Raw genomic sequence first — 21,455 nt, 5'->3', positions numbered from 1 at the left:
GGCAGGCATCCCCAACAAACGTATTCACCGACTCCAACTCATCCAGAACTCTGCAGCAGGGATTATCACACATTCAGAGTCCACTGAACATGTCACTCCCCTGCTGATTCAATGCCACTGGCTCCCTGTGTCACAACGGATTAACTTTAAAATCTTATTACTAACATTTAAAGCCCTTCATAATCTCTCCCCTGCTTATCTCACAGACCTCCTTCAGACATCCACATACTGGACTCCATTACAGAATTCAAAACTTTTTAAACTAGCTTACTCACTTTAACTGCATCCTATTTTATACTACAATATTGATTTTTAACTCGTTGCTGGGCTATGCTCTGTTGCTTATTACATGTCTTACTGTTGATTGTACTGATTGTTTTATTACTGGTGCTTTGTTGTTTATTGTATGTTCTATTACTGATCTTTATGATTTAAGGTGACATTGAGTGCCATGAAAGGTGCCATTAAATAAAATGTATTATTATCATTATTATTATTATTATTATTACATTACGTGACCTTGGTATTATAAGGTTCTATCTGACCTTTTTGTCAAAACTGAGTTAGTCGCATGAACCTATTCTATGAGTGCCTGTTGACATATGTGTGGTGTTATTTTTTTGAAAATAATGATTTTTGAGTCTGTCATTTTTTAAAACAAAAGGACCCATCTCCATTTAACTCAACGGATGCTGAGAACTTTGAAGCTCAATATCTCAGAACTAACCCGAAGGCAGATAGAACCTTATCATTCTAAGCTCACGGTTATTTCTCATGTTTACAAAAGGCTTCATGATAGTCTCGACACAGGGTTTTTGAACACAAAAACACACTGTCACCATTCTGCTTGGGTTTAGAAAGTAAATAAGCCATGAGTCACTATATACAGGAGTCTCTATCAGTCATCTTTGACCCAGAACATTGGGTCACTATGATCATGTAACAAATTAACAACAGAAATACTCTTTAAACAGTTGAGTTGAGGACTGGTCTATTACAGAAACCATATGATACATGTTGTGTCTTTCTTGTGACAGAAGTGGTATGTTGTCAGGGAAATGTGACCTCAGTAGTGCACAATCATGTGTAGATTGATGAGTGATAAGCTAGTTGAGGCAAAAGCAATATTTGGTAATGATAGTTGTGTGTAAATGTAAATCAAATTTGACCCCTAAACTTAAAGAAACTGGGGAATGTACAACAAAGAATCTAGTTTAAACTCAGTCCTCTAGTCCTTTTAGAATTGCCTGGAAAAGATCACATCTCAGTAACTGTTACTCTGAGTATATTCTAAATGAGTTACTTTTTACTTTTAGTGAAGTAGATTTTTACACCAGTACTTCTATTTGAGTGGGACATTCTAATACGCTTTCCACTGATCTCAATGTAGACTTTAATCTCAGATCTTTTGTAAGTTTTTCGATAGATATATATGTTTTTCTATTTGTGTACGTTTCCAATTAGGGATTTAATGTTCTGTCTTTTTGATCCAATACAATTATTATCTGGTGATGTACTTGAAATGCCTGTGACGCATCTTGATATTGTGATTATGATGAGCTTACCTATTCATTGTATTCCCATGATGTCACATTTCCTACCAATATGGTGTTTTACCATATACACAGCTCATTGGCTGTGGCTGTCATTTGATTATAGTGACCTGTTAATTTATCACAAGCACCTGTTATTTTACAGAATACTATGAATAATGACACAGATGTATATTGTGCATTTTTTCGTTTTCTTGGTTGTTAACTTGCAATTTTGGGGACATCTGCTCTAGCTGTATTGTTATCACACAAACTCCTAATTACAAGAAATTGAGATGGGTCACCTCACTGAGGGTTGCACCCCTGATGTGTTCAGGTGCATCAGAAAATGAATGTATTGATCATATAGGTTTTTAACCAGTGCAGCAATGCTATTTAGTCTTGGATGTAAAGTTCATTAAACATTTTATGAGGAATTGGAACAAAGCCACTCACAGTGTACTGGAACGTCCCAATAGCATCTCATCTTTACATGTCCATCAATGATTGAAATGCCAAAAAAATATTCCAACCCAGTACAGTTTACCAATGTCCTCTCAGCAGACACAAAGTATTTCCTTCCAGTCTTCCAGAGCACTATCATCTCTCTTCTAGTGGGACAGCGACATCATTTAATTTATCCAACTCACACAACATGCAGACAGGCATTGACAACTACTACTATCATCTTTTACAAAAGAAAACACAACACAGAGTTAACACCACTACACATATGTGGTAAAATGATTTTCTTTATATCTGTTGTTTGAAGCCTATGGAAGAGGATGTCAGGAGGCCACATGTGAAAAATGTATTTGAGTTCTGAGAATGAAGTCAGAATAATAGATTTAATAGATTAGAACTATGGTTGGATCTTTCAGTTGCTCCGGACACTGAATTGACTTAATGACTACCGACATTACTTGAACGCACCAGAAGTTCAGTTACAGGTCAGGTCAGGTCAGGTGGTACAGGCCAAGATGCTGGGAGCGGCCGGGAGTGAGAGAAAAAAAAAAGAACCCGAAGATGCCAAGAAAAACAACAAAAAGTATAAAGAAGTGGGTAAATGTCGTCTGCCAGACTTTAACCTGCGGTAGAGTCGAGTGTTAAGTCGACGGAAGCTCTGACGAGAATTTTTTTTCACCTGTTTGACGGAGTTTGAGACATTTGACATTTGGGGATGGAGAGAACACAGGTAAGCTAGCTAGTTAACATTAATGACCGCGTGCAGTTAGCCCAGAGCCGAACTAACATTAGCTCAGATAATGCAACATTTAACAGCTAACGTTAACAGTGTCTTTTGATAAGCTTGACAAATTAACTGGCGAGACTTTAACAACCCGAACTCAAAGAATTGCCCCTTCATAAATCAATTAACTTCGCCCCATGAGAATTCTTCCTAATTAAGGAGTAGGCTAGTTCACTTAGTTAAATTAGGCCAGTTTAACCGGACTAATCTTGTTGGTAACTAATTTGGCTACTTCTTATCATTTCTTTTGTGTTTGTGTGAACCTGGAAACGAAATAAGTTTAGGGTAAAAGAATAGTTAGATGCAAAATGCATTGAAACACTAACGGTTGCTAATTAATGTTAAAGTTAGGCTATACATATTCATGAGAGGCGCTATTGCGGCCAGTTTCGGGGACACACTTTCTAATGTGATTTCGGGTCTTGTGATTTTTTTTTTGACGAGTTTCCCACCATAAGACAAGTGACGCAAATTTATATATATTTGAGAAGCTACATTTAATAAGGTTAATTCCGAGCAGACGTGTTTTGGCCATTTTTTTTTATAGTAGCAGAAAAATCACTTGATGAGCCATGGTACCACGTGACTAGCCAGCTCTATGAGGACGCAACAAGAGGCCGCGACCGCATCATCATGTAGAGGATTCACCACTAACAATAATGAATATATCTGCGAAGTGTATTTAAAGGATAAGGCTGGTGTTTTTTAATGCATTGCTTACCGTCACACACAGTCCACTCAGTGGATACTGACTAGCAGCTATAAGGCGTGCTGATCTCAGAAACCCAGCTGTAGCCAAATAACGTTAGCTGTTAGTTCTTCTTGGCATGGAAAAAAATATCCCTCACCCGCAGGAGGTGCACAGACGGGTCCGGTGAGAAAGCGAGCGAGTGAGAGACAGGGACCGAGCAACAGAGAGAGAGAGCGAGAGACAGAGAACGAAAGGAGAGAGAGAGCGAGCGACAGAGAAAGGGAGTGAGGGGGAGAGAGCGCGCGGATTCAAGCAGGGGCTGAGCTAATCAATGCGCTACACGCAGCTCTACAATGAAATAGTGAAAAAAAAAATATAATAATTTGTGGCGGTCAGTGCTGATATTGTGGCGGGCCGCCACAAAGTTCCACAAATGGAAACTACAAAGTTGTTACAAGTACAGATTAATGCTGTGATGTCAGCTGTGTTTATGTCGGACAACTCGCGGAATGAATCTTGCCCGAATTCCGACTTGAACGACCGTTCTGTTGCACTTTTCCGTGTTGGAAGTTGTTTTTCTCAGAGTTCCGAGTGCAGTGGAATGCACTATTAGTGTCCGGAATTAGACACGCCTTTTGCATCTCAAAAACGGTGTGCTATGAATCCACTTGCAGGGATTGGATGAAAATGAATTACAAGATAAGGTAAAGGTGATGTCCAGCTGTAGAAAAGACAAATGGAGAATGATTAATTTATGAGAAACTACAATGAAAGCAGTACAGGATGAGATATATATTCGTTATTGATTATAAATGTTTTGGTCAACACTGTCTGGAATTGGACACACTGACGTGCATGTAAATTCTTTCAGAATAACACCTTTCTGCTAGCCAAGAGAAGGACAACAAGGTCCAAAGGTCAGTGACTCAGAAACATCTGATTGGTGAGTAGGCCCTCTGAGGTCAGGTTTTTATTTCTCTGTTATCTGCCACTAGTGAGGAAATACAGTTTTTACTTTTGAATCCATTACAGCATGAATGGCTTTGACCTCCTCAGGATCCATTTACTTACATTGTGAGTCCAAATATGACCAATGTAAATCCTTGAAGGAAATCTTAACAACATACCATGCACATACCAGCTGCTTCTTGCCACACCATAGTGAGACTCAAGATGAAAATAGGCTAAGTTAAATGCAAATGAATCACAGTGACATCTGAGGCCGTTCAGACTATATCGGTTAGTGCTTGCAAAGCAATATTTCACTTTGCTATATTAAACTATTTAGCACACTTATCTCACTATGATTTCTGTAGACAATAGACCAAGGGCAGTAACTACCCTAATTCTTCAGGTTTTTTTTTTGGTTCTACAATTGAGGTGAATGGAGGTGAGTGGTAGAGTGATGGTAATGACCATGATGGCTCTTCATGCACCATATTATATATAAGACTGAAACTGGAAAGTTTCAGTAGTTTTAAAATGTGAAATTTTATCCATACTGGTGCTCAATCTACATCAAAATCCACTGTGTCCAACATGCGAGGTACATAGTTTGGAGGACTTGCTCTAACCATTTAAAATAACTGGAAAAAACAATAAAGGTGCCGGCGTGTTCAAAACAATGTCCTATGTGATCACAGCCTATTAGAGACACATGGAGAAGCAAACTTGAGAGGGTACACACTCAGGTCCCATCTAAGGCTAGTACTTAGAGATGATCAGTCAACTAAACCTTAACATTTTTTATAGCAGCCAAGTTGACTTTATTTCTATGTCTGCTGTCAGCAGACTGTGAAGTGGTAAGACTTAATAGCTTTTTGATGCTAACAGGAATTAAGAGAGATTGGAAGCATCACTTGCAAGTTACCTGTACTCCTCAATTACAATTGTGTGTACTGTAATCTTTGCAGTTCATTGTTCAAAGAAATCATATTGTAGTAAGTGTGCTAAATAATGCATATATTCTGCATATATTCTATCAAGTGAAGTATCTTGTTAAAGCCAAATGAAAATTACTGAAATCCTGGCTAAATTTAACTTAGGAATAGGGAAATATAGGAAGTTAAATCAAGGGGTGTTGGCAGCTATGGTATGTGTGTAGTTCTGTTTCCATCAAAGGCCCTAGTATTTGCTTTGTTTTAAACGAGAAAGCTGTTAGATCAAATAATGTTCATTTGTGCATTGCTGGCTCAATATTGTTGCGTCATACAGCCGGAAGACGGCATTGTTCACCATAATTACAAATGAATGGAAAGTCTGGTTGAATCTACAGTGAAATAAGAAGGTAAGGCTGCGTGAAGTACACTTTAATGCTTTGTAAAGATACCTAGGTCAGGGTATGTTTATAGAACATGGATACTCTGCTAAGCACTTAATGAATCCTGATAGATGGATAGGTAGAGAAACAGCTATAGCTAGATCAAGGAATGAATAAATGAATGCCATTAAAGATAAGATAAGATACAAAATGAATGAGTGATTGACATAAATGAGTAGATAATTTAATTATTTTTTGCCACCCCACAAAATAATGTAAAATAATAATACCTCAAACAATTAGAGGTTATATCAAAGATGAACACAATACTGTTGTCTCTCCCCTGTTGTCCCAATGTGGCACTGATAACCCTGATCAGACTTTACTGCATCAGGTGTAAGGTGACCCAAGGGATACTGATGGAGAGGGTACTGTGAGCTGAATGTCACTTAAATAATGTTAATATAAAAAATGGTTTAGTAAGTAAATATTTACAGTTCCCTCCTTTTGTTTCAGTGTGGCACTGATAACCCTGTTCATCAGGTGTAAAGTGGCCCATTGGATACTGATAGAGAGGATACTGTATGTTCAATATAACCTTTAACCAATGTTATATCACTATGAGTAATCGTTTAGTAATTTAATGCTGATAAAGCCCTCTGTTGATTCAATGTGGCACTGGTGAATATGGTTCCACTTCACCAGGTATAAGGTGACCTGTTTGATACTGACAGAGAAGAGGCTTTAAGATGAATATGATATTGCAACACCTTAAAACTGATACCACTACGTTACCTGTTATATTCAAATACACCCCAAAATAATTACAGGTCATATCAAAGATAAACACAATACTATTGTATCTCCCCTGATGTCCCAATGTGGCACTGATAACCCTGATCAGACTGTACTGCATCAGGTGTAAGGTGACCCAAGGGATACTGATGGAGAGGGTACTGTGAGCTGAACGTCACTTAAATAACGTTATTTTAATATAAAAAAAGGTTTAGTCAGTAAATATTTACAGTTCCCTCCTTTTGTTTCAGTGTGGCACTGATAACCCTGTTCATCAGGTGTAAAGTGACCCACTGGATACTGATGGAGTGGATACTGTAAGCAGCTTCAATATGGCACTTGTGAACCTGATTAGACTTCACCAGGTATAAGTCGTGACCCAAAAGGTGACCCCTTTGATACTGACAGAGAGAGTCATGTCCACTTAATATCACTAAATTAATGTTATATCACTACAAAGTATAATTTCTATCTAATCTAATAATGACATTCCCCTGCTGTTAGTCCAGTGTGGCACTGATAACCCTGTTCATCAGGTGTAAAGTGACCCACTGGATACGGATACTTTGAGCTGAATATCACTTAACTAATGTTATATTACTGTAAATAATTGTTCAGTAAATAAATATTTACAGTTCCCTCCCTTTTTCTTCAGTGTGGCACTGATAACCCTGTTCATCAGGTGTAAAGTGGCCCATTGGATACTGATAGAGAGGATACTGTATGTTCAATATCACTTAACCAATGTCATATCACTATAAGTAATCATTAATAATTTAATGCTGATAAAGCCCTCTGTTGATTCAATGTGGCACTGGTGAACATGGTTCCACTTCACCAGGTATAAGGTGACCTGTTTGATACTGACAGAGAAGAGGCTTTAAGATGATATAATAATAATATTACAACACCTTAAAACTGATACCACTATGTTACCTGCTATATTCAAATACACCCCAAAATAATTACAGATCATATCAAAGATGAACGCAATACTATTGTCTCTCCACTGTTGTCCCGATGTGGCACTGATAACCCTGATCAGACTGTACTGCATCAGGTGTAAGGTGACCCAAGGGATACTGATGGAGAGGGTACTGTATGGTCAGTATCACTTAACCAGTGTTCCTAAATAGGTTAACACTCCATCTAGAGCTTGCTCATTCATTCATTCATTCATTCATTCCAGTTTAGTTAAGGCTGTTAGATTAATGAGTACTGTGGCTGGCGGCTGTTTCTGTGACCTCTATGCTGTAGAAGTAGTTGTGGTTGTTGTTTTTAAATTACATTTTAGTGCAGTTCAGTAGAGAAAGCTGAACCATTTTTATACTGTGTAGTTTGCGTCAAACGGTCAACAGAGGTGATACTGTCTTTATTTTTGAGCAGAAAACCAATTTGAACCTCAACCCACAGTGAAATATAAAGGTAAGTTGATTTTAAATGATAGATAGATACGTAGATAGATGGATAGATAGATAGATTATAGCCTACATACAAAACATTTCAAATACAGTTAAGTTATGTTTAACTTGATACAAGGTTACTAAAAAATTAAACTACCAATTTTGATCATCTTGGACAAAATACTGTGAACTGCGATTAATTATAAAGATGACAGTAATACCAACCAGAAACAAGGTGTTATAACAACACAACAAAAACCACAACTATTTAAGCAACAAATGAACAAGAAACATCAATAAGACCAGTAGCAAAAACAACTATTATTACTGCAACATTAACGGTAATAATTAGGCATGAGACAAAATATCGTTGTATTGGATTTCACGATACAAAATAAAAGCGAGACGAAATATACCTGTGTATTGTGTATCGCAAGATTACATTAACATATTTTATGACCATACTGGACAAATATGTAGACTACTTATGGTAGATTTATCAGCGGTTACTTGTTTTAAACATAGGGTGGCACTATTCTGCTTTGCATAAATGGTCTTTCACTCTGCCTCTATCTCACTTTACATTGGTGAGCTGAGATCAAGGTGACAGCATGGCTAGCGAAACTAGGCTGGAGATTGAGAATGCTAGTGACTTGAACTGACCGTTCAAGTCACTAGTCTGACAGTTTTTTGGTTTTCCTGTTATGTATGAAAATGAGTCAGAGATCGTGAACAAAAAGCAAACCATTTGCAAGATTTGTAAAGGCGCGCTTCCATACCAGCAGCAACACTACAACTATGTTGTTGTCAGCAGCATTGACGACCCTACCACAAGGACAAGTTAGCTGAAAATGGAACAGCTAAAACTCCTGAACTAGGTACTTGATCAAAAGGACAGGGGCACAGTCAGTTGCCCCACAACATAGCAAACAGGAAGTAACAGAAGGAAACGGTAGTGCGTTGAAGGCAAGAAGGTTTTATGAGCAAACACCTTAGCTGCGTTTCATTAGTCATTTAACAGGCCCTCCTTCACTTCCCCTTGGCACTTGGTAATATGTAGTACCATACGTAACGCGAGTGGCCACTTGCACAGCAGGGGGGTGGCGTCTGAGGGGGAGCAGAATATTTGAAATGGAACACACTTGCCCTTAAGCAGGCATAATAATTAATAATAAGAATAAATAACAACAATTACACAGAACAATGAGTAATAAAATATTGCAGATGAGTTAATTTCATAAATATGTCTAAATCCTCTAAATATTGTTTGTTTGTTTACTTACATTTATATATATCACCTGTACGTGCACCGGAAATGACGGATGATCACAAAACACAGGCATTGGTTACAGGCAAACAGTGCCATTTCCCCCACTGATCACGCCACCATACTGTACCATTGAATGTGTGTACTTTAAGTTATGTTTAAGTTATGTTATGGACAAGTTATGGATGTTGATTTATGTCAGTGCGTTTCACTGGCATTGTTCCGGACCATTGAACTTGTTTTTATTAAAGGTCCACTTTTTTTTTACACGTTTGATTACCCCTGTTTTAGAACATAACTTCGCCAAATAGCATTTTTATTGATAGAAAAGAACATAGCAGAGGGATACCAGAGGAGAGATACTTTCTGTTATTTTTAATTACTAATTTTAGTGTAAATCAAGAATAAAAATGCAAAATGAGGATGGACCCAGAGGAGAGGGAGAGAGGGAGAGGAGAGTAATGGAAGTGCAGTCTTAAGGAAAATGAAAGTATATAATAAAAATGAAATTATTAGAAATGAAATCTCAAAAACTCATTGCGTTGGCCGGGAATCGAACCCGGGTCAACTGCTTGGAAGGCAGCTATGCTAACCACTATACCACCAACGCATGTTGCAATGGGGTCTCGCAGTGACTTAAATATGTTTCAATGACAGGACAATGTTTCACTGTGGACTGAACTGGATAGTTTGATCTGTTTGTAAAGGGAAAAAAAGTAAATTCTCTTCATGAATGAGTTCTACACATTGTAAACAGATATATACATCATTCCTGAGGGGAAATGAGATTGGCAAACCATGGCGAAATCAATTGCATATCTGAAGCCTCACAGCGTGCAGTGCTGAGGCACTATATCTCAGGTGATTTTTCAGACAGCACTGATCCAGTTTTGACAAAACACTAACTCTGCACTCTAAATCATTCCTCTGCACAACCAACAGGATAATCAATCAAAAAGGGACGCCCAACGTGGGGCTCGAACCCACGACCCTGAGATTAAGAGTCTCATGCTCTACCGACTGAGCTAGCCGGGCTGGGTGTTAGTAAGGGAGCACATCTTCTTTTGTCCCTGTACAGACCCGGTTAACCCCTGAACTCACAGCTGCCCTTCCCCCAATGACCTAAGACCATACCATTCATTCGACCAGTCAACCCCCTGTGTCATCAGTGGACCCTCCCCCAGTCAACCAGCATGCTAGTGCTGAGACAAAAAGCCCTTGTACTAACACTGCTGCAAGCTTGTCTCTGTGGCGCAATCGGTTAGCGCGTTCGGCTGTTAACCGAAAGGTTGGTGGTTCGAGCCCACCCAGGGACGCATAGTCTTTTTTGAGAAAGAAATGCTGCCTCTTGTTCATGTCTGGTTGGTTGGACACCTCCCTATTACATACAGCATGAATTGCAAAGTATTTATCTGTAAGTTATGTAATATGCATTTCTTGCTTTGGTGTATTAGTATAGTATTTGCCCATGTTGTCCTATCTTAAATTTGTGGATGATGAGACTACAGACATATCTACATTGTACTGCCTTTCCTGTCCGAGATTACACTTCACATTACAACTTCACACATGCTGTGACATCTGGAGACCACAAGACAACAGTGGGAGGGGCACAGTGTGGATTAATGCTGGTTCCAACTTGTTCTCTCTGGTATGTGATTTTCCCAACCTTTGCTCCATGCTTCCTCATGAAAACATGAGAAGCATGAATGCCACGTTGTGTAGATGTTAGGTATCTGCTATTTGGACTGGGATCCTTCATGCAGTATAGCAAGTTTCCGTAGTGTAGTGGTTATCACGTTCGCCTAACACGCGAAAGGTCCCCGGTTCGAAACCGGGCGGAAACACTTTTGTGTAATCAGTGGTAGTATATCCAGAAAACGTCAGACTGTCATTCTTTTCAACTCTGTTTCAATTTCTGTAACTTCAACCATCTGTGTGAAATGCATATGACTCATCTGGCTTGAATTGCCTCCCTTCAGCAGTTCGAAGAAGCTTTGTGAAGAGCTTTGATTACAAATATGAGTTTTCAATGGTGGTGAGCTGCCACATATCCCTACTGCCTGTCCGGCTGATGACCGACTGTCCATGTCAACGATTGACTCCCTCCACCTCCTGGGACAAAACAGCCCTCTGTCAGATGAATCGGTCTGTAAGATGAAAGGGAGAGAAAAGTTAGGCTTGTGAAGGAGTGGTTCCCCACAAAGGGCTTTTTTACTTTCTCAACCACCAGCTGACACTGCCTCCGTCCACTGGACCAGATCTGAGGCACCTTTTTGGGTGAGGTCAGCCAGGGGTCTGGTCAGCTCCGGGAATGTTGCAATGATGTGTCTGTAATAGTCAGCAATTGCTGCTGTCTTATCTATCTGAGGATGCACCAGCCCGCAACCCAAGTGGTACCCCAGATACCATACCTACTGCTGTCCAACTGCACACTTCTTCGGTTCATTGCCTCAAAGACTCGAGGAGAAAAATCCAGTGTTGTTAAAAAGCGGGCTGTGCCAAGCCGATCCAGGAGTTTGTCGACCCTTGGCATTGGATAGGCATTGAATTTTGATACACTGTTCAGTTTATGAACGGTGTATCAAAAACAGAACTGTATAGATCCATCTGGCTTTGAGGACAAACACAATGTCACTAGTCACTGTGGGGCTCTTCTGCTCTTCTCTTCCTGCACCACTGTTTGTTTGTATTCAGGCAGTCTGTATGGGCGTGTATGAATTGTCACCCCTGGAGGGGTTTCAACGTGGTGGTGTATGAGGTTAGTGTTAGTGTGACCAGGCTACCTCTGTTCTTTGGCTCTGTGAGAGATGGTCATCACAACAGACTGGCCCGAACTTATCTCTCTCATATCTCTCTCATTAACATCCTCTGGGGTTTCAACATCTCACCCAGCAGTTTCACACCTGTTCACACCTATTTGCACCTTCACTCGTGTGACCTGAACGACTCTCACATGACTTCATGGTGTGAATCACCCACAGAGGTTAAATGCCGGTGAATTCCCCATCATTAAGTGGAACTAATGAAGCCTCTTGAATGAGTGGCAAAACATCTTTAACTCTTCATTTTAAGTCCAGTATTTTTTGTTGGACATCTTCCTACCTGGATGACTGACATGAATCTACAGAGACATCTTACTTTGGAAATGTTCTTAAAGTGGTTAAAGTGCTTCTAGTGATGATGTTGATATGACATTGGAAGTTCAGGTCTGCATCCACAATAATACCAAGATTTCTGACATGGTCATTGCACTTTAATGGTAGAGAATCTAGATAAGCAGAGTTTTCCTGTCTCTGTTTTTGCACCCAGCCAGGGCTGGCCCTAGCCATTTTGGAGCCCTAGGGAAGATCCTGAGAAGGAACCCCTATATACGGTATATGCTTTGACCGTAGAATGAGACAACAGCAACAACAAACACCATACTTGCTTCACAACACATTTATTTTCTTTTATTTCTCAGTAAAAAATATTAGTGCAATTAACAAAAGTAGTAAATGTAAATATAAGACGGCACTTGGTCTTAAAATATTGCACACAAAATAAATAATGGAAAAATATTGCTCTTTAGTTCAAATATTATGTAAAGGCACCTGCAATTAACAAAAAATATTAAGATCTTAACAATATAAATAACAATTTAACGATCAATAATGAAACAATAAATAAAGAATACACATAATATTAACATGAAATAACAAACACAACAAATGATTGCACCCTATAAAAGTAAAAACATTTTTTTAATATACAGTAGATATTTACCATAAGCTGTCAATGCTTAGATATGTCTATATTTGGCCACAGCAGGGAGCCAAGCGGTCACTGGACTGCTAACATCTTAAAATGTAACACGTCTGAACTTTCTTGGAGCAAAGTCATCAGTGACATCATTGTATGGCACCTGCCGTCCTACAGTTCGGCAACAGAGCATCCTAACGTGCTGCTCGTGGTGTTGTGGCATTGTTCATACATACGGTTGATACAGAACTTTATCAGTAATGTTATGTCTTGAACAGTGAAATTGGTGGAACTGATTTACTGGCATTTCGACACTGGCTCCTGTTCACACTGGCGCCCTATGCCAGTACATTTACGCAACAGGCTGCATGTGTGAAAGGGGCTAGACTCCAAGGGCCACCCACATGTTGGGATAAAATTCCCTGTTTCTCCTCCTCTAATAATGGCAAAAGCTCCATGCTGGTCTTTGTAGCTAAATTTGAAATCTCCAGTGCCAACTCATTTCCATCTATATCTTTCTGCCCACCACAGCTCAGAGTGTTGCTCAGTGTTTTTGCACACTGTTTGTTGACTCGTCATTGGGCAGGTTAGGGAAGTTGACAAGCACCCCACATCTCTTGCAGAGATGCGATACAAACAACCACATTGAAAAATGTGACTTGCATGAATGATGCATTTTCCATGCATCATTCATAGTCTCATCAGGAGACTCATATGAGAACTGCCTCTTTGTGGATCACAACCATTCCACACCACAATGCAGATTGCAAACCGGTATGGTCCAGCCTCCTCAGCCAAGCATTGTGCCTTGATTTTTATAGCTGAATCGGTGGCTTTCTCACCTCCAAAAGTACTTGGCTAACTTGTGGAGCTTTGTATTGTACAGCCTCTGTACTGTTCATCTAGTTTCTGACCATGATTTCAGCGTTATATTTACATGGACCGTTATCATGTGTTTTGAGTAGTTGACTGCAATTTTTCCAGTCATTAAGGCCTTCACTGATCAGTTTATATTATTTTCATAGAAGCGCTTGCAGTAGAAACAATATAGACTATTGTTTTTCTTGAATTAACTAAGCCAGCTTCTCTTGTGATTTTAGATTTTTTTCTCCAATTACTAATGTTCTGTAAAAGTTGTGGCGTTGGCAACTTCTCCGATCATCTTTTTGGAAATGTAAAATCAGATTTTATTTGGGTCAGTATTTGCAGGGTCAGTAGGTTCTGCCTTAATTGATTCACTTCTTGCAGGTTGTGTAATAGTGGTAGATAGGGTAGATGCAGCTATTTCTCCAGGCAGTAAAGAAGATGCAGATGCGGATGGGGGTGTGCTTGATGTCAGTTTACCATGCATAACGTTATAGCCACAGTTTATATTGTTTAAGCATTATCTATTGGAAACAAACGTGCTACTGTAATATGCAGTTGACTTAGGCTCACAATAGCAATAGATGGGGTGGATGTGTATTTCTCAGGGCTGCAAGGAAGATGCAGATGCAGATATGAGTGTGCTTGATGTCCCTTCACCTGCAAGCAAAGTCAAACATGCATGCATAACGTTATAACCACTGTGTATGTTGCTTAAGCATAATCTATTGGAAACAGACTACTATAATATGTAATTGACTTTGACTAACTTGAGGATATGAAAGAGAGAGTGAAATGCGTTCACTTTTCGCTAGTTTTTGAGCTTGTGTGCAATCCAGGTGGTTAATAAGGCTCGGTCACCTGTCAAAAAAGAAGCAAGATTTGCATCCCCATTAGACTATTAACAAATTAACCCCTTTCCATAGTTAACGTTTAAGGATCATATCCTTTAAAGCATTGTGTCAAAGCATTCCCAAATGTGCTTGATCAAGTTAAATGAAAACAAACAGATATGAAGCTAGGTGGGCTTTCTTTTCTTCCTCCTCGTCATGCCCACTCTTGGCCCTCACGAAGCCCAAATGTTGTGTGGGCTGCCCTCACTGGGCCCATACAGGGCCCGTACTGATTTTGCAGTTCATTTGACTGCCCATACTATTACTACTACTACTGTTAAGACAGTTACTTTTTTGTAACCAGGCACAGAACAATGGAGGGGCATGTTGAGTTCCTTTTTTCTCTTTTTAGGTTTCTAGTTTGTTTGCCAGCTATTGCTAGGCTTTTCCAACTAAGTTAGCTGGCTTACTCTGCCAAGGAAGCAGCACCTTTGGTCATTTAAGGAAAATAACAGAATATTTGGAGTACCAGACAGTATCACTGTATTTACCTTTGCTCTGTCTAACTTGTTTAGGCTTAACCGACCATTTAATGTGTATAGGTCACATGTCCTAAAAAATACGTAGGATTTCAAGGAGTATACACAATAATCATTGCTTATTTGTAATAAAAATGTCAGTGGTTTTGATAATTACTAGCTCTACATCAAAAACTAGCGCCCAACGTGGGGCTCGAACCCACGACCCTGAGATTAAGAGTCTCATGCTCTACCGACTGAGCTAGCCGGGCTACAAGGTTTTTAGGGGAGCACCATATGTTTTGTCCCTGCCCTTCTCCTGTCAATCCGTGTTGCCACAGCTGCCCCTCCCCCAATCACACTTGTATAGCCATCGGCACCACCCCCAGTCAACTTGCCACTCGGCATACCTTTGTAACTGTGACAAAGACAAATAGACAAAATCCATTACACGGGGCACAGCAAAGCATGTCTCTGTGGCGCAATCGGTTAGCGCGTTCGGCTGTTAACCGAAAGGTTGGTGGTTCGAGCCCACCCAGGGACGAGAAGTGTTTTTGAAGTAAGGCAATGCTGTGTGTTGTTTACATCTAGTTGATTTTAAACTTGCCTATTAATTACTACTTGATTTGCAAAATGGGCAAAAAATGCCACGTGCAGTGCCTGTGTTAATATATTTGTCACAGAGGTCCTTTGCAGAAGCTACTTCATAGCAACCACACTAATGCCGCTTTTCCACCGTATGGTACCGGCTCAACTCGCCTCGACTCGACTTGACTCTACTCACTTTTGGTAGTACCACTTTGGTTTTCCACTGCAGATAGTAGAATGTGCTTTTGGTGACAGCTCGCTTGGAACCTCGACGGAGGTGCTACCAAAAAAAGTACCAGGTACCAGGTAATATGGTACCTGGTACCTGGTACTTGCCCAGTGGAAAACCAAAAAAGTTGAGTCGAGTTGAGCTGGTACCATGCGGTGGAAAAGCAGCATTAGCGTCCTGTTGGAAGACCACTGACAAGTTGGGATGACCAGCACCTAGTGTTATAGAGGCTTGCTGGTGAAACAACATGAACACATTTATTTATTTTATTTGTTTATTTTGTCAGGGACCATGTACAAAAACTTTAATCTCAAGTAATGAAAAGAGATGCTTTGCACCAGATTTAGCTACTAGCTAATTTCCATCTGTAGTCCCTTAGACGGGTAGACATAAAAACAGTGCAAAATACAAATAGAATATACAATAAAAGAATTACAGTCAAAATCACATTCCCAACCAGTGTTTCCCACACATAGACTTTACTTGGGCGGGCCGCCCAGGTATATTAACGGACGCCAAAGTATATTTGGCGACCCATATTAGCATTTTTTATTTTGATTTTTTTTATCTGTCCGAGAGAACGGCCGGCCGCCTCAATATCAGCACTGAGCGCCACAAATTTTCTTTTTTTTCACTATTTAATCGTAGAACTGCGTGTAGCACATTGATTCGCTCAGCCCCTAATTGCTCCACGCAATCTCTCTCGCTCTCTCTTTCTCTCTCTCTCTTTCTCTCTCTCTCGCTTGCTCTCTCTGTTGCTCCCCCTCTCTCTCTCTGTTGCTCGGTCTCTGTCTTTCTCTCTCTCTCTCGCTCACTCACTCTCTCACCGGACCCGTCTGTTCGCCTCCCACTGCCCACGCGTGAGGGATATTTTTTTCCATGCTAGTCAGTATCCACTGAGTGGACTGATAATGTTAATATTCACTTTTTAACTCTGACTCTGAATGTTTGCTCCCTCAGTCCAGATTAATATTGAAAAATATTTTCAAAGAACATCTTTAACATAAATCAAAACCCCGCCTCCCCTACTATGATTTCTGTCTCATCTATAAACATTATAACCTGGAAAACTATAAACAGCTAATGGAGTTGCTGGGGTTAACCATGTTTCGGAGAGACACAAATAATCAATATTGGAGTTCATCAGCAATTGTTCAAGTTGTTCAGTCTTTGACACTACACTCCTAATATTTAAGTGTCCACCAAGGATTACCTTAGGTTTTACTTTCGGATCCCATAGCATTTTCGTGTGATTTGCATTTTGGTAGCCTGTTGGTTTTTAGTCGCATTGTTCATGATAATAGAGGTAATGTCCATTTTTTTAAGACTTTCAGATAAAGACAGGCGGTTTCCCCTAATTTTAGGAAAGGTGAGACCACAGCACCTGCATGGCTGCGATAAACACCTGCTGCCATCTTGCATGAAACTTTTTTTTTAATAGATTTTATGATATTTATACCAAATTCTCATTTATACTAATACATATGGAGGTGGGGGCAGCAATGAAGAAGCAGTTTGCCTTCTACCAGTCAACACTGTCCCCTCGACCAGTCCACCAGCGTCATAGTGCTTAGGCAAAAAACCTCTGTTTGTCTGCACATGTCAGCTTGTCTCTGTGGCGCAATCGGTTAGCGCGTTCGGCTGTTAACCGAAAGGTTGGTGGTTCGAGCCCACCCAGGGACGGGAGTATTTTGGGAGAAGCAGACTGCCTGTTGTGTGTGTCTGGTTACTTGGAAACAGCATAAATTACAACATTCTGTATAGGTAAACTATATAGTATGCCCTTCTTGCACTGTACACTGGTATGCTATATGGAATGTACTGTTGTGTTGTCAAAAGGTGCTTTCAGATATGCTTAAACTGACAAAACAAAATCTTTGCTCCTTATGATTGTAAGTACATCCACATAAACAGGGTTTCAATAAAATGAAAGATTAAAATGAAATGAGTGAAATTATGGCTTGCATGACAAAAAAGTGAGATTTTGATGAGGTGTCTTCATGAAGTTTATTCATGTCTGATATTTATAGCCTGTGCTACATATTACAGTTTTTTTCTGATTGCTTAGGCACTATCTTTGAAAGTATAGGCTATTTTTGCAAAACTCCACACACTAACCACAAAACCTTACACCAAACCAGCAAAACATTATACATCTCTTGCAAAAGCAAACAGTTCTTGCAAAACTCTTCAAACGCTTTAAAAACAAATTGTGTTTTTGCATCAATACAGTACACACAAACCCATCATTTGAATAAGCACACGAAGCACCAACTACGCACTGATAGTATAAATGAAAAACACTTGTGGCTTTTGCTTTTTCTGTGTGCAGGGCATAGCAGTTTGCAATAAAGTTTTGTCATACATGTAGTAAACACACATACACACAGGTATGGATGTGTATTCCGAACATAACACACTATCAATACAAATAAGGGGAAAAGGTTTTTGTTTTTTTTCTCAAAATGTTCTACAGTAACACTCCTCAAAAGCGCAGTAGAAGAAAACAAAAACATTTGTGCTAGAAAAAAAAGAACAGAAAAAAATGGCTAAATATCGCCGTCTTTGTGGGTCTGGCCATAAGTTTACAGTGTTGCTAGAAGTGTGTTATTAAATTGCAAACTGAGTGTAAAGCAGTGAGTTGTGTTTACAATTTTGCAAAAAGTGTGTTATAAAATTAGAAACTGAGTGTAAAGCAGAGAACGTGCATTCAGTTTGGCACACTTGGTAATTGCATTGGCTACAAGTGTTAATGGGTTCAGAGATAGTGCTTCAAGAATCACTGTTAGTGTTTAAGCATTCAGAAAAAACTGTAACAACGTTTTTAAATTATTAATTCATAAAAGGCCCGTCCCTGGGTGGGCTCGAACCACCAACCTTTCGGTTAACAGCCGAACGCGCTAACCGATTGCGCCACAGAGACCACGCAGTGCTTCCACGAAGGGCACTTGCTAGTCGAATCGGGTTCCAACCTGCTCTCCCTTGTATGTGCTTTTCCAGCCTTTGCTCCCTGAGCAATAAAATGGAAGAATTGTTGTTTGAATAGTGTATAGGAATGGTGACTAGGGATGTTAATTAGGGTTGATCCATCGGACAGTCATCGACCACTGAGCCCTCTACATCGCAACATCGTGATTTAAAGCCCCCCCCCCCCCCCCCCACCGCGTTACTGAAAGTGCAAAGAAGCTTCACGAGTAAAAAACCGTAAGAGTACTTTATCAAAACATAACTGATGAATATGTTTTTTAAGGAGTGTCAGCCAGAGAGCGCAGAAATGAAGGATGGGTTTATTCAAATTATTATAATAGCTCCTTGCACCTGATTTACTAAAGGAAAAACGGCTTATTTAATCACACTATTTACCGCCCAGTGAAAGCATGTTTTAATTTAAGCGCAGACATAAAATTTATTTTTAAATCTACCTGGTTTGCACCTGCCTTAGTAAATCAGGGGGTGAGTCTTTATTTGTAGCCTATCTCAAAACCGGATTAAAACTTACCTACAGAGCGAACTCTGGCCACACTGATCTGTCAGAAAACGGACAGAATTACTAACGGATAGATTTCTGTCCGTTGGGTTGTTTTGGAACGTCAACGCTATTTAAAAAAAAACCACCTCTGATATGCGGTGATGAATCCGTCAAGAAAAAGTTCAACTGGGTTGCACTGCCCGGACAACGGGCTCTCATTGAATCCCCGTTTTCTCCTAGGAACCGAAATTTCAAAAAGGTAGGAGTCAGACTACTACGCCTACCAAACATGAAGCAAAGTGCTGCAGTTATGCAGTTACATCACTATGACTAGTATTTTAAATATTTTTTTTTATAATCAGACGATCTGCTTAATGATGTTGCTTAAGCATAGGCTATTGGAATGAAAAGTAAGGAAAAACCAGGTGATTAGGTGAGGATGGGCTGTGGGCTCAAATGTGCAAAAAATAGAAATAGTTTTTAATATCCAACATAGGCTGCATGCATGTAAAAAGTATAAAAGAAAGTGTACCAGAGCAGCTCACATGAGAGCCTTGTCCGTTTCATTACGGACATATGGAAGAACAACTTTTCTTGTTAGTCTATAAAATCCCCCCCCCCAAACAACGATGCCATCGTCCATCGCGATGTTTCACTGTGGACATCGTCATATGCCAATTTGGTAGACATTGCCCAACCCTAATGTTAATGATTACTCGAAAATCGATTAATCTCAGCTAAGAATTCGATCGATCAAGCATATTTTAACTGATTAATCGCAATATAGGCTATGTGCTATTTCTCATTTTATGCTGAAATTATTTACCACCATGAGGGCACAATTTAACTTTCACCGCTTACACAGAGGAAGAGGAAAGCCAAGCAAGCGGGCGAAAAGTCCAGTGTAGGAGCATTACACCCGAAAAGACGACACTGTTCATTGTAATACAAGGTTGACATATAGCACGTCTACAAGCACAATGACAGGGATTGCAGGAAGATTTCCCCCGGCTGGTGAAGTTGGCAGGACACTATTTCTGCCTCCCGACCCTGGTACAGCTGTTCCATCGAAGCGAGTGTTTTAGCGGCTGGACTGACTGTCAAGCTGCACAGTGGACTCATCCCTGACCATGTAGATACTCTCAGTGCCCCCTGGCCTCTCCAGGTGTGAATAAGCCCTCCACTCTGATTTGGGCCTGTCACGCAAACTGCAGGGGGTCCAGGGAGCCGCCCACCAGGGGCCTGACGTGCTGCAGAACCAGTCTCTCAAAGGTCTTCATGACGTAAGGTCCGGGCGACTGGGCTGTAGTCATTGAGAGCACTGGGACGTCCTTTCTTAGGCACTGGGACACTGCAGGAGGTCTTCCACAGCTGGGGAACCTTCTTCAGCCTTATACCCTTTTTACACCAAAATTAGCGCGTATATGCAGGTTTTTTAAACGCGGGTAAACCCGCTAAAAATAGGCGATAGACTCCTTTCACATTGCTTGACTCCTTTCACATTGCCAGTAGACAAGTTTGCCTTTCTGTTTTTTTTCTGATGTGTCACGTTCGAGGTCACGAACGCGCCCCGGAAAACAGGGTTAGCAAACAGTAGAAAGCAGCATGGAAGCCAGTGACAATGTTACGGTGGTTGCTTTTTTATATCTTTTGCTTCAGTCTCTCTTTCAAACTCAACGCCGACTGAACGGTGCCATGCCATTGTTCCGATGGCCCATTATTCCAAATTTTCTCCCCTCTCAAACAAACAGAAGCACATGGCTAATTATTATGCAGAATGACGTCATCGGACCTTACAAGTGCAACAGAATTATTATTAACGGTTTGAATTATGCAGCGTTTCATGCAGCAGTGATATTGATGGTAGTGAGGGCTTAATCCCCTAAGAAGAACAAGCTACTCACGACGCACATGGTCTGATGTTTGGAGCAGCCGAGTGGTGTAGTTGGTAAGTTACTGGACGTCAGTTCCGACAGCCACATATATATATGTGGCTGTCGGAACTGACGTAAATAA

The 21,455-nt window shown here is 40.2% G+C and overlaps 8 non-coding genes across 8 annotated transcripts; 4 read left to right on the top strand and 4 right to left on the bottom strand.

Annotated features, from left to right (window-relative positions):
• Positions 1-9,735: 9,735 nt before the first annotated feature.
• On the bottom strand, positions 9,736-9,807 carry trnag-ucc (transfer RNA glycine (anticodon UCC)). The gene has a single exon. It is a non-coding gene; the product is annotated as a tRNA-Gly (tRNA).
• A 352-nt stretch (positions 9,808-10,159) lies between these two features.
• On the bottom strand, positions 10,160-10,232 carry trnak-cuu (transfer RNA lysine (anticodon CUU)). The gene has a single exon. It is a non-coding gene; the product is annotated as a tRNA-Lys (tRNA).
• Positions 10,233-10,439: 207 nt separating this feature from the next.
• trnan-guu (transfer RNA asparagine (anticodon GUU)) lies at positions 10,440-10,513 on the top strand. The gene has a single exon. It is a non-coding gene; the product is annotated as a tRNA-Asn (tRNA).
• Positions 10,514-10,971: 458 nt separating this feature from the next.
• Positions 10,972-11,044, top strand: trnav-aac (transfer RNA valine (anticodon AAC)). The gene has a single exon. It is a non-coding gene; the product is annotated as a tRNA-Val (tRNA).
• Positions 11,045-15,352: 4,308 nt separating this feature from the next.
• On the bottom strand, positions 15,353-15,425 carry trnak-cuu (transfer RNA lysine (anticodon CUU)). Its single transcript has one exon. It is a non-coding gene; the product is annotated as a tRNA-Lys (tRNA).
• Positions 15,426-15,623: 198 nt separating this feature from the next.
• trnan-guu (transfer RNA asparagine (anticodon GUU)) lies at positions 15,624-15,697 on the top strand. Its single transcript has one exon. It is a non-coding gene; the product is annotated as a tRNA-Asn (tRNA).
• A 1,882-nt stretch (positions 15,698-17,579) lies between these two features.
• Positions 17,580-17,653, top strand: trnan-guu (transfer RNA asparagine (anticodon GUU)). The gene has a single exon. It is a non-coding gene; the product is annotated as a tRNA-Asn (tRNA).
• Positions 17,654-18,819: 1,166 nt separating this feature from the next.
• Positions 18,820-18,893, bottom strand: trnan-guu (transfer RNA asparagine (anticodon GUU)). Its single transcript has one exon. It is a non-coding gene; the product is annotated as a tRNA-Asn (tRNA).
• Between the last annotated feature and the right edge of the window lie 2,562 nt (positions 18,894-21,455).

Source organism: Centroberyx affinis, unplaced genomic scaffold, assembly GCF_046629955.1.
Source record: "Centroberyx affinis isolate AG114_WGS23_722 - 3 ecotype Tasmania unplaced genomic scaffold, CSIRO-AGI_Caff_v1 ptg002918l_1, whole genome shotgun sequence".
NCBI lineage: Eukaryota > Metazoa > Chordata > Actinopteri > Beryciformes > Berycidae > Centroberyx > Centroberyx affinis.
The sequence above is the reverse complement of the archived record's forward strand: the minus strand, read 5'-3'. Positions and strand labels throughout refer to the sequence as shown.